This window comes from Cloeon dipterum, chromosome 3 (genome assembly GCF_949628265.1).
Source record: "Cloeon dipterum chromosome 3, ieCloDipt1.1, whole genome shotgun sequence".
NCBI lineage: Eukaryota > Metazoa > Arthropoda > Insecta > Ephemeroptera > Baetidae > Cloeon > Cloeon dipterum.
The window spans coordinates 24,478,501-24,490,852 of NC_088788.1; the positions used below are offsets into that span (position 1 = coordinate 24,478,501).

Genomic DNA, 12,352 nt, shown 5'->3' on the forward strand with positions numbered 1-12,352 from the left:
AATTTTGTTGTAAGACGACCTCCGACCGCACATAAGCTGCCGCGACGTACACACAGCTTGTTTCAGAAATTAGGACGTTCTCTAATTACTCCTTCACTACTAGCATACAATGATATTTTCTCTGTGGAAATTAAAACATCTGAAATCATAATTCTTGCTAATATGAAAATTTACTGTTTGCGTCAAAAGCAATTTTTTACAACCAAGATGATTTCAGGCTACATTTCAGTTACAAATGGTAAAAGAGTTTTATATTTAGATCTAGGTGGTTTTACTGTATTAATCGTATGCAAGAAATCCTTCTCTGTGCAAAAATCCAAATAAGAATCTAAACGTGTAAGTATTTAAAATACAGTAGTAAGACCATGAATGGATGTATCTATTGTTCCAATATTTTAAAATATTTTCTGATAAAGCTCCAACTCTGTGGGGAAAAATATATTTTTCTTTGTCAAGGAGCACTTAAATTTAATAAAAAAAAGAAGTATAACGTAAATTGGAGACGGATAAAACAACGTGAATCACTTGAACCACTCGAATGGGAACGAGCTCGCAGATGGAAAATCTGGGCAAAAGGAATGGAAGAAAAACGAGAGCGCAGGCAGGCAAGCCTTGGTAATTGAGAAATAATGAGGCAAATGAGCCAACGATGACAAAAGCAGGCAAGAGAAAAATGTTGTTTTTACCGGTTTTTTGTATAAAAGCAAAGTCTGTGCGTCGCTGGTTTATCAAGATGAGACGACGGGCATCAAAAGCGGTGGCGTGCGGGTTCTCTTTCCTCTTTCACTTTTTTTGCGTTGTGTCGCCTGACAAGAGCAGCAAATTTCACTTTGGGATATTTAAGCGAAAAATGAGTCCAAAATGCTTAGCAGAAAATTTGTAAATGCGGCATTAGAGGTTTTTAAAAATAATGAAACAATTTATAGATTTAATGGTGTGAAGTACATGCAGAAGCATGGTCTTAAGAATTTTCTTTCCTTTCATTTTAGCTTGGACTTTGTTTTCCTATTCCAAGAAAGAAACTAATGCTTGCTCGAATGGCAAAAATCTTAATTTGGTAGTTAGAAAAATGAAATTTTGATTGGTTATGCAGTTAAAAATAGCTTGAACGTTTCTGTTGGCATAGCACATTGAGCAAATGTTTCACTAACTCAGATAGTTCGAATATTCAGCCTACTTTTACATGTCACAAAATAACTTCTTCTCGGTGACATCTACTCCGTCAACTTAGGTGGCGTTCACTCTCACCACCATCACATTTTTTCTACTTTCGCAGAGTGCGAATTCCCATCACGAGCGGCAACTTTTGGGGGCACTTTCAGGCGTCACAGGACATCTCCGTCGTCGGTGTTGAAATTTAATTCCTCCACACCGTGTCGACACCGAGTGCGAGCGAGGTGTGCGCGCGAGCATCAAGAAAAAATGTCGTTCCGCGTTGGCGGGAGGAAGGAAGGAAGGAAGGAAAGTAGTGTCGTTTTTTCGCTCTCGGCACTAATACGCGATTTCATCAGCGCAGGTGAGCGTTTTTTGAATAAAGAAATAGGCGAGCCGTCATAATAGGGCAGTGCACCTTTCGGCCGTTTTCGCTCGTGCACAAAGACGAGCCCAAATCCTGCATGGCTGCATAAAACATGAGTGCTGTACGTATTACCTCTTTCGTCTCGAGAGCACAGCCTCTTTTTATTCCAGTCAACGCAGCGTCGGATATTTTGATTGACGCGAGAGCACAGGAGATTGCTTGCTGGGGCGAGCTTTGCCTGCTCTCTCTTTCACTCACTGTAGTATTATAGGGCTGAGCTAGCTGGCAGCAGGAAGAGGAACATCCTCCGCCCTACCGAGGATCACGCGACGAGACGCAATCCTATCTCTGCTGCTTCAGTCAGATCATACGCCGAGCACCAGCTATTGCCGCCGACGCCTCTGCTCCGCTACTTCTGCTGCGGATTATATTAACGCCTTTCATATTCACCTACGCCTCCCTCGTGGCTCAGCTGCTTTTTTTCCCTATCTCTGGCATATTCTCTCAGTTTTCTTTTCTCGTAGCCAGTTGCACAACAATTCCTGAAATGCTCGGTAGAACTGCGGTAATGAGGCGTTCTCAACCCTCAGTGTATTTTTATTTGAGCAAGGAGGGAAACGTAAAAAATAACTGGAATTGCCTCAATATAATAATTCCACAGGCACAAAAAATGCTATTGTTACGGGTTGCTATGGGAGAATGTCAGCAAAATGTCGTATCATACCCCTAACTGATAGAGTTATCAACCAAGTAGTGCTAGAGAAAATTCATGTGCTACTGAGGTGTTTCTATTTCATCATCCAGTTGACACATTTAATCAATTTTTGCCCTATGTGCATTTTTCAGCATTTTTCATGTACTAGAAAACATGTCAATTTATAAATATTCTTAGACTTTTGAATGAACCAAGCTTTCAAATTTTTTAGGTCTAACTCACTTATGAACTGTAGTTGACAATTTAGATTCGTCATATTGCACAAGGCTCTAACCTTAAAAAAAATAATTCAAACCAGCTGCCTTTCATTAATTTATCAGATTGAGTCTAATTTTATGACAACCTAGCGATGATGGACCGAACCTGGAAGCCAGCATATTTCACTCACTCACGACAAGAAACTACCACAGTTCCCACTTTTTGCTGTGTAAAGTGAACATGCCACAGTAAGGCAACGGCTTCTTGGGTGTAAAATCTGTGCACGAAAAATTTCACCATTTCTTTAGCTGTGATAGAAATTAAAATAATTTGCGTTGAATTCTATGCCTTTAGAATCCAATCATTTACTCAGAACATCTGCTGCATATAATTATTGTTCCTCATAAACCGTCATTCATTCAACAAGGGTCGTAATAAAATAGCAAATTTTACAATAAAATAGCACTATACACTCCTTAAAAATTTCCCCGTTTCATTTTTCTCGTTGCCATATTTCCAAAGTGTGATTTGAGCATAACTTTTCCATCGTATTTGAAATATATCACAAGAATTAAAAGCATTTTTAACCTATGAATCTTTATCGCATTTTATCTAAGTAAATTTTTCATTTGAAGGATGCAATACGTAATATGGTGCATGGAGAGTTTGCCTCAAATCGGGTTTACTTTTTGAATGCGCACAAGTTGGAGTTTATCGCATATCACAATTTATTGGCATCGCGGTCTCATAGACATTTTTCCGAGTATCTGCGTCATTTGACTGTGTAGTAATAAATTGAGCAACAGTGTAGGACAGTGGTAACACGATAGAAATTCATAAGTCATTTTTGACAGTTGAGCAGCACGCCCACTTGAAACAAATGGACTCGTTCCCTCACGAAAAATGCGTACAATTTTGCCACGCAAACTTGTGTACGAACGAGCATAGCTACTCTCCGCACACAAGAGGTTGTCCACAACGTCCTTTTCCCGCAAACTACATTTTTTGTGCCGGCGCGGTTTTGTTTTGCGGGGCGCGGTTGTAATTTCAAATTAACCGAGAGGTGAACCCAGAAGTCCCAAACTCCCCACATTAAAGCCAGATAACTTTGGGGTGCTGCATAAAACATGGCACAAAAATGTTGGTTGTTGTTTGAAAAGTGCGCGTGGCATAAAAAGCCAGCAGCGGTCGCACACACACACTGCGCGAATGCCCAGGGAGCATTGTTGGTGTTATTATTATAACGCAGCCGCCCGCCGCATGCATGTATGAATTGCGCAAGTAAAGTTCACAATTTTATCCTTCTCTTCATAAATTCATATACAGTTGCGTTTTTATTCGGTCTGCGATATAAAGTGCGCAGCGCCATATTAATTCATTAAATGTATAACACCATAAGGGATTTGCCGGCCTTTTATGCTCCGTTGTGGCACGACAAGTAAAGTTCGGAAAACGGCCGCTCATCCCGTCGCGCACTTTGCAAACGAGGCAATTTGATACACGTACCTGCACATAAAAAAATGAGCATGCAGGCATTACCGAGCGCTATCACGCCGCTATTTAATTAAGAAACCTGATAGGAAGATGAGAAAAACTGCAGGCAGATAGAATTTTTAATAAATCTGTCTGCCAACCGCGATGATGCCTGCGCGGTTTACGTTCTGCCAGGAAATGTGATTAGCACACAATGCTTGTTCTGATGGTTGAATAGCTGTGTTGCAATTGTATTAGCAGGATTCCACCATGTGAAATGACCGTGTAGATAACTATTCCCCTCGCCATCAGATTTTCATTATTGGAGTTTCATTACTCGCCCAAGAGATTTATTCAATTATTATTTTTTAACCTCTGCTCATCAGAACATCCCGTGGGCTATGAGCTCAACGGGTCCCAATATCACCACCGAGCGGATGACATGGAGCTTGGGCCCAATGTGGCCATCCTTTTGCCTCCTTGCCCCGAGGTCTTTAATTGAAACGCCAGACTTGTCCATAAAGCCGCTTGAAAGGTGTGAAAACAAGCAAGTGGTGAGTCGAAGCCGGTGCGCCCCTCAGCCAGTTGAGAATTTCGAGTCACTTAACAAACCACCTTTTGCCATCTCTGACAATTGAGAAAGGCAACCAGTAGTAGATATCTGAACAGCTCAAATATCTCCCATTTCTTTGACATTCCTGAGAAAGCCTTAACAATACGAGTCAACGGGCATTATCTGGTAATTTAATTATAAATATTTCAACAAAAACACGAGCAGACGGAGACAATAACAATAAGACACGTACTGTTCCTTTCTGAACTGGGACTCTTCCAATGAGGCATGGCAGCGCATGTAATTCTTGCAAGGGAACCCATCTCAGAGGAAATGTGAATTTTATATTTATTTTCATAAACTGATTCTAAATCAATAATTCTTCTATATTCATGTTACAAAATATTTTTGACCTGCCAATATTATCTCCTGATTTTTTAAAACGAGGAGCTTAGGCTCCTTTGTTTTTTCAACGCAAGTTCCACGAGTTTTACATTAGCGCAGAATTAGCATTCAATGACAGATTTTTTGAATCATTATAATAACCGATTTTCGATAGACACATGCGCGCACAAAGGAACATTTTCCCAGCGGCAGTGGCGAGTACATAATTATGCGTCGCTACGCAGGCAACAAAAAGCAGGCATTCAACCAGCCCTTTTAATTAGAGCCATTACGCCTGGCACACGAGAATCTATGTAAACGACGTGTATAACGCACGCGGAGGCAGCAAACTGGTAAGCCGAAATTAGAATGAAGCTAGCAAGTCATCAAGTTGCCCGAGCGAGCGAGCCGGGTCATAAAACTCATATTAGGGTGAAAAAGTTTCCGCGCGCGCCGGCTTACATAATGAAGCAAACTATCTCCCTTGTTAATATTAGCGCAAACATCAATCAAGCCGCTTGAAAGACGCGCGCCACTGGTCTTTCGCCCGTCTTGCCAGAGCCGACAATGAGCGGCGAGGCAAGTTTGCCGAGCGGAAGGGTTACATTGGAGGGATCGCGGTTTCTGTTCAGCGGCTTGGGCGACTTGACCGCCAACTTTCGCAACCTATGGCCGGCCGCGCATGAATGGTGGCCTGACCGCAATAATTACGATTCGGAGCTCATGACCCATGATAAAGATTGAGTTTCCGCGGACGATCAGGGAAGGCTGTTTACGTCCAAGTTTAGACGGAAAACTGATTCTATCGGAAAATTACCTTGAAGGGGGCATAAGGAGAATTGATTATCTTTCTCGTTCAAATTACAAGAGAAATATGGCGGAGTTCCCATATTTGGAAAACTCCTGAAACCTCTAAGCGTTGTTAATTATTTTTTGCTAAGGTGAGCAAAACTCACCTCACCTGATGTTGTTCAATATTTCTATGACACTCCTTCCAAATCGACTGATTTCCACCCTTTTCATCGACACTGGGTGCAATTAGTGGACAAAAATTAAGCCAGCTTATGTGCAGGAAGGAAAATGTTTTATGAATTTGATAAAAATAGTTTTTACTATTTTGTGATCAATAAAGATAAATATATATAAAACTTGATTATAAAAATTATGTTTTCCTCAAAATATCGATATTTTTGCTGAAATTTGTGCGTTTTGGGCCCTTAATATGCGCTTGTCAATTTTTCCTGGTACGTTATAAAAACATTTTTATACTATTGAAGAGACCAAGGATGTTTGTTTGTTTGTTTGAACAGAGGAATCCCTGCTCTCTTCTAGATCACACTTTTTCCTTGCTAAAAATTTATATCGATGGGCTCATCTGAATACAAATTTTACTTGACTTTAAAATTATTTGGAAATCTTTAATTTTAAAAAAGACCTCATTATATTAACATTTATGCTCATTAGAAATAAATTACAATTTATTTTCCCTGTAATTGTGTCAGTAGAGGAGTGCACCGTAGGTGCTCAAAAATCTATCTAAAAAAATTGTAGGAAAGATTATTAATATTATTATTAAAAAATGAACAATGGAAAAATGACAAGCAGAAATTTCATGAAAGCCTCATAAAGTTCAAAAATGGTGTGGAGAAAATAGTCAAAGCCTAGATACGCAACAGCTTTTAATGAAATCGGCCCATGAGTGATTTAATTTCAAACCAGCCAAATCACTTGGCCTTAATTATTTGCACGTTTGCGTCGCTCCACAAAGCCGCCCTTTGCAAATGTGTGTACACGCAGTGTAGATATTTGCGTATACAGCGACAACCCGACAGCAGCTTCTGCCAGTGTGTGTGTGAGCACGAATAATTGCCGGGCGCGCTCGCTAACAAGGCAACAAACGCACGCCGGACTGCTCAAGAGTGATATTGTACAGCCAGAGATTAATTACGAGAGCCGGCCTCGTTATTTGCGGTGTTATTTATGAGGGGCCACTGCGTCTTCTTGTTCCCCGCGCGGTCGGTCGCCTGGTATAAGAGATGACGACCGTCTTAATTAGCCGGGCTACTAATTGAGCTCGCGCCAGCAAGTGCAATTATGCACGATCATTGTCCTAATTTGCGAACTGTCTGTTTCACGCGCCATCCCTGGGCGGCTGCGGTCGGGCACATCGGTTCGGTCAAAGCTCCACTATGTGCACAACGCAATTATGGTAATTGCTCCGCATCAGTGGAGATTTGGGGATACGCTGAATGCACTCGATCAGCAAAATATCTGGCGAATATGTGAGACAAATCCATAAATAAACGATACAATGAAGACCAGTCCTGTTTTGAGAGGCTTCTATATATTTAATCCTCTTTTAAAGGAGATTTTGTAAACTCAGCTTGGGCACGCTAGTAATTTCATATTTTAAAAGTATTATTAATTTGATTTACAAAAATAAAAAAGGAAAGCAATGAAGCAGCAAAGAACTCTTTGAAATTTTTAAGCATTAAAATTGTTCAATAAAATGAGAAATTCCTCATTTTCCCAACAATGTAGATTCTCTAAGTTTAAACAAGATAGTTTTTCGCAAAAAAAAACATGTTAAAGGACATGGAAAAAATATCCAATTTACTGTAAATTTATAGCCGTTTGAAGCAAAATATCATCGAGGATTTCAATTTTCTTTCGCGCGTCTATTTGCGTGGAAAATCTGCAGTTTTTATGGATATAAGGAAGTTTTCCAATCAAGCGAGTGATGTTGTACGTTGGTGCTTTGAGCAAGGAGTGAGGTGAACCGTCCAATTTTTCAGTTGAGAGCAGACACCGAGCTGGTGAAGGATTGGCAGTTCTACTGGAGCAGCAACCATGCACCGCACCAAAGGCAGCGTGCGGTCATAAATCAAACATATTGTGCTCGCTTTTCTCAGCAGGCTCAATCTATCATCGATAGCGATACGTAATCATCATGGGGGGTTGACTTTTTGATACGGATTGCCGACCAGATTTATCTTGGTATAGGCAAACGCATGACGTCGGTGTCAGCTAGCGGAGCAAAAAAGGGCCGGCCTGTCAAAAGTGTGTATCAACTATTGCGACCGGCTGCCAAGTGTCCGCAGATGTTAATTTGGACGCCCTAAAAGGGAAAAGTGACGTTTACAATAAATTTTAACGCTACATTAGCTCCGAACAGTTTTTGTGAAATATTTTGGTTTACTAGTTGTGATGCTTTTATTTCCAAGACTAATTCTCAAGTAGGAAAGATCTTGAAAATAAAATTGAATAGGAAAGCTATAAACAAGAGGTGTGTTTTTTATATATAGCATAAATAAAAGAAATAATGGGAGATGATAGAACAAACTAATCATGACATCTTGTACGGGAATTTGTGCTCCATCTCACACCAACTAAAAAACGACAATACCTTCTTTGGGGTCTACCATTTATTTCCCAACTTGTTGATTCCTCCGCGAATTTTATTGTGAGCTACCTTCTTTCAAAAAGCCATTTTTAATGATTTCAGATTCATTGAAAGTAATGATTCTGAACAGGCAAAACTAAATAATGAACCTCAAAAGGGACTACAGACGATCATACCAGTTGTTCTTACTTTTGGAGAACCCTTCCAGTCTTGGCGCAATACAACTACAAAGATAAAAACGTTCCTGAAATACCTGCCGCATTGTTACAGTGCCGAGTGCGTGGACGGCCAGCTATATTCAATAAGGAAGCGATTACAATGCAAATTAATTAAGTCTGCTAATGAGTACGAATGTCTTTTACGGCTGCGTTAATTCCACCGCTGCGAGCGCTTGGGTTTATTAAGCATCTGTCCCGCCCAGCTCGAGAGCTGGCCTGGGTCAAGGTCCAAATCCGGTTATCATGCTGGCCAAGATGCGTGCGTTTTAGTGCCCCTGCAATAAAACTATGGCGGAATGGATTTACGCTACAGATGTACCGCTTTTATGGGCTTGCTATTGATTGAAAAATAAATAAACACGCACCCCTGCGCGCCATAATAATGAGAGCAAGTTGGCTCGACTGCCAGCTCGTCGAAATGAGTAGCGAGAGCGATTTTATGACAGGCGTAAATTATATCGCCCTGCGCGCATTAATACACTCAACTCGACGCGCAAAATGAGCAGATCACTTGGCTGCCCACCGTATACATTTATGTAGTTTCACCCACGAGCCTGATTTAGCTGTTGAGGAGGGCGGACACACGTGACCAGAAAGATATGAGATCTCTTTTCAGCCAGCAGCCATCCTTGCCCGCATTTTTTCAATAATGCACATATTCGAGAGTGTCAGTAGATAACGTCTGTTTGAAATTAATTTTTCAAGAGTTGCCCAAACGTTTAATGAAAATGTAGCTCGTCTGATCATATTTTAATAGAAAGGAGAGTAAAATAAAAATTGTGTACCCAGAAAATAATTTGTAAGGGAATCATCTGCATAAATGGCACAACTTCAACCTCGTTACATTACAACAATAAATTATTCTGTACATTTACGACTGATTAGGGGTAAGTAGAAACCATGAAATGACAGTGGGCAAAATTCCGTTTCTAGTCGCTTGTACCATTTTTACCACTTTTACTTTCTTCACGACTTACTTGGATCTAGCAATGATTGATAAAATCAATTAGCTATGGAATCTGTAAAAATTTGTCCCTAGTGATCTCTACATTACGCAACTATCAGTATTTGGGGAAGTCTAGCTCAACATTTTACTGGTTTTTTCAACACGGCTTGCCCATTTTCGCTGATTTTAAGTAACGATCTATCCAGTGGTGTGTGTCCAGTGAGGGAAATTCGCCTTCTTATTGGATTTCCAGTAGGCAAATATTGGTTCCCAACGAGAGTCACACAAATTTCATGCCTGGCATCTAGGAAATTTCCATTGACACAATATGTTAAAGGGTCGAGCAAAAAATGCCTTTTTGAATTATTCCACACCAATCAGTTTTGAATTCACATTCTTGTAGCCGACTGACGGAAAACTCCGCTTCAATCTATCACTGCAAGGGCCTCATTCCTCCCATCTTATCCCATACGAGTAAACTCAATTTTGAGTCTCTCTCTACCATCAAGCTTCTTAAATCAAATCAGAAGCGCACGCCTCGTGCCCTCGACTCCGGCTGTGATTAGATTGCACGGAGATGGAAATTCCTTTCTCAAGGAAAACAATTTAATAGCAGCAAAGGAGGACAACAACTGGAATTCGCGGCACGGAACGCCATCGCCATCCATTCATTCCTCTCAATGAACGTCAGCGCCGTTCCGTTCGAGTACTTATGCAACCTGCTGGGCACAGGTGTCGTTTGGAGTTGCATACGAGGGGCTCGTGCTTTAAACGACGCACATTTACGCTCGCATATTGCAGCTGATCACACTTTTACATGCTTCAATTAAAAGAGACATTTTGTTGGAACGGCCGTTCGGAAATCAAATAAAATTAACGTGCTTGTGTTGGCCGGGGCTTTATTGATCTGAGGGCAAATGAGGAGTTTGGGCTGGAGAATTCCGCCGCGCCCGTCGATTGGAATAAGACTCAATTTTGCTGGCGGGGAAAATAGTTTATGGCGTGGAATATAAATAGAAGCTGAGCCTGCTTTTCAGCTTTTAATAATCGCGCAGTGCGAATCTCCTTCCGTTTTTCCCCGAGATAATGGAGAGTGTGCTGGTTTTATTTGAATAAAAATATCACGCAGGCAAAGTTGATTGTGAAAAAAGATACTCGTGCTTGATTTATTCGCCTACTTAAGGGGCCGGCGACAGTGAGCAAAAGTTATTTGCATCTCGTGAGAATGATAAATCTGCATTCGTCTCCATCTGAAGTTCTGAAAAGGCGGCGCACGGCAACGCTGGAAAATAAATTAGGGGTGGGGGTCGGCCGGGTCTATTTGAAAGCGAGTGAAAAGAGACTGAGCGAAGTCAGCCACTTGAGTGTCTAAAATTTCAACGACTCTTGACACCTTTTTCTGAACTAATTTGGACGCCGCTCTTAAAAATTCCCTTTGCTGCCGGCAATTTCTTTAATGACCCCTCACGCGCGGCAGCAACTTTTCATTTCCCCTGTGAATTTCACGCTAATGAAAAGTAATGTGGCTTGGATGGCGGTGGCAAATGGCTCTAGCGAATTCACCACTCGTGTTTGTTTTGCCAGGCTGTCACTTGCTAGCAAATAATTCGTATCTGTTTCGGAGTTAAAATTTTACTTTGTGTTAAATTATATAAAACTGGAGCATTTTATAAAATACACGCACATAATCAGCAGGCCTTAAAAACGCCGTTTCAAGACCTGGATGTTGCAAGGTGTAAAATTAAAATTGCCTTGTGTATTTATACCTAATTGCACGCAGATAACAATTTGCTAACAACATCCGAAACTCGTGAGCACTTCGCCTTTTGTGTGGCGCGTGGCGGCCGACGGACGGAGAGAATCGCACAAAAGCAGAGCGAGATAACAAGCTTAAGAATTGATCCAGGCAAGCTGAAAAACGCGCACGTTCTCCCCCACTCGCGGCAACGGCAACAAAAACAATTAGACCCGCTGCAAAATTAATTTACAATGCAGCGGCGTTTCATTCCACGAGATGAGTTTTTACTGCGAGAGCCCGCAAAACTACTAGCGGAGAGAGATGGAACGAGAAGAACGTGTTTTGGATATCATATTAATGAAGCGTCCTTTTACTGCCACTTTTTGCAGTCCGCCAGCACGAGCAGATAACCTGCTGCTACCGCTTCGCAGAGTGTGTGTTTCCATTCGTGTAGATTGCAAACACACGCAGCATTCGTACGTTACGTTATCACATAGGGAGTCTCGTGTGCACAAGGTGGTGGTGGTAGAGCGGCGTCTATTGTTTCAGCGTGTGTTGTGTTACTTGCCAACTTTATTCTTTGTCACAAGCGCCGCGGCCCCCATATTATACACTGTGTTGTTTTACTGTTGCGGCTGCACCTCCTGACTGGTGATCGTACATTATATGGAAAATTCTGGGCACGGAAGCACGGTAATTGCAGCTGGAGGCATGTTCGCGCGCTCCGTGCGAGCGTGCACGAAATTGGTGAATCCTGTGCCCAGCACAACTCAAATTTAATTATATTATATGTGTTCAGCGATGTGAGAAGTAACGAGGTAATGAATTTCAGTGTTGGAATACGCGTGAAAATCAGTACTGCCACGGTAAAAAGTGATCAATTTCAATTTAAAAAATATAATGAAACGATCTAGATTTGGTAAGCACCAATTTAAAAACGTTTTTATGAAGAAATGTAAACTTTTTGTTTCATTTGATGGATGGTGGAAGTACAAAATGTTTAACTGGGGGCAAACAAAAGTTAAAACTGAGAAGGAAAGTATATTTCGAGACTCTGAGCAGGCTAATAAAAGTCAAACAAAACCAAATCTCCGCAGACTCTGAGCAAACAGGTGGCGTGTGCAACAACCCGACTAACAAAATTGGACATTCGCTTTAATTAATTAGCTACGGTGGTGCGGAGAGCTTTGATCAATCCAGGCGTT

At 41.2% G+C, this 12,352-nt stretch overlaps 1 protein-coding gene and 1 long non-coding RNA gene across 3 annotated transcripts in view; one reads left to right on the top strand and one right to left on the bottom strand.

Moving 5' to 3' along the window:
* Positions 1-12,352, bottom strand: part of stg1 (stargazin-like protein) — an 80,316-nt gene that overhangs the window by 53,181 nt on the left and 14,783 nt on the right. The gene's annotated exons all lie outside the window — the stretch shown is intronic.
* LOC135939922 (uncharacterized) lies at positions 479-2,097 on the top strand. Its single transcript, XR_010574795.1, has 3 exons — positions 479-662; positions 1,277-1,516; positions 1,791-2,097. It is a non-coding gene; the product is annotated as an uncharacterized LOC135939922 (long non-coding RNA).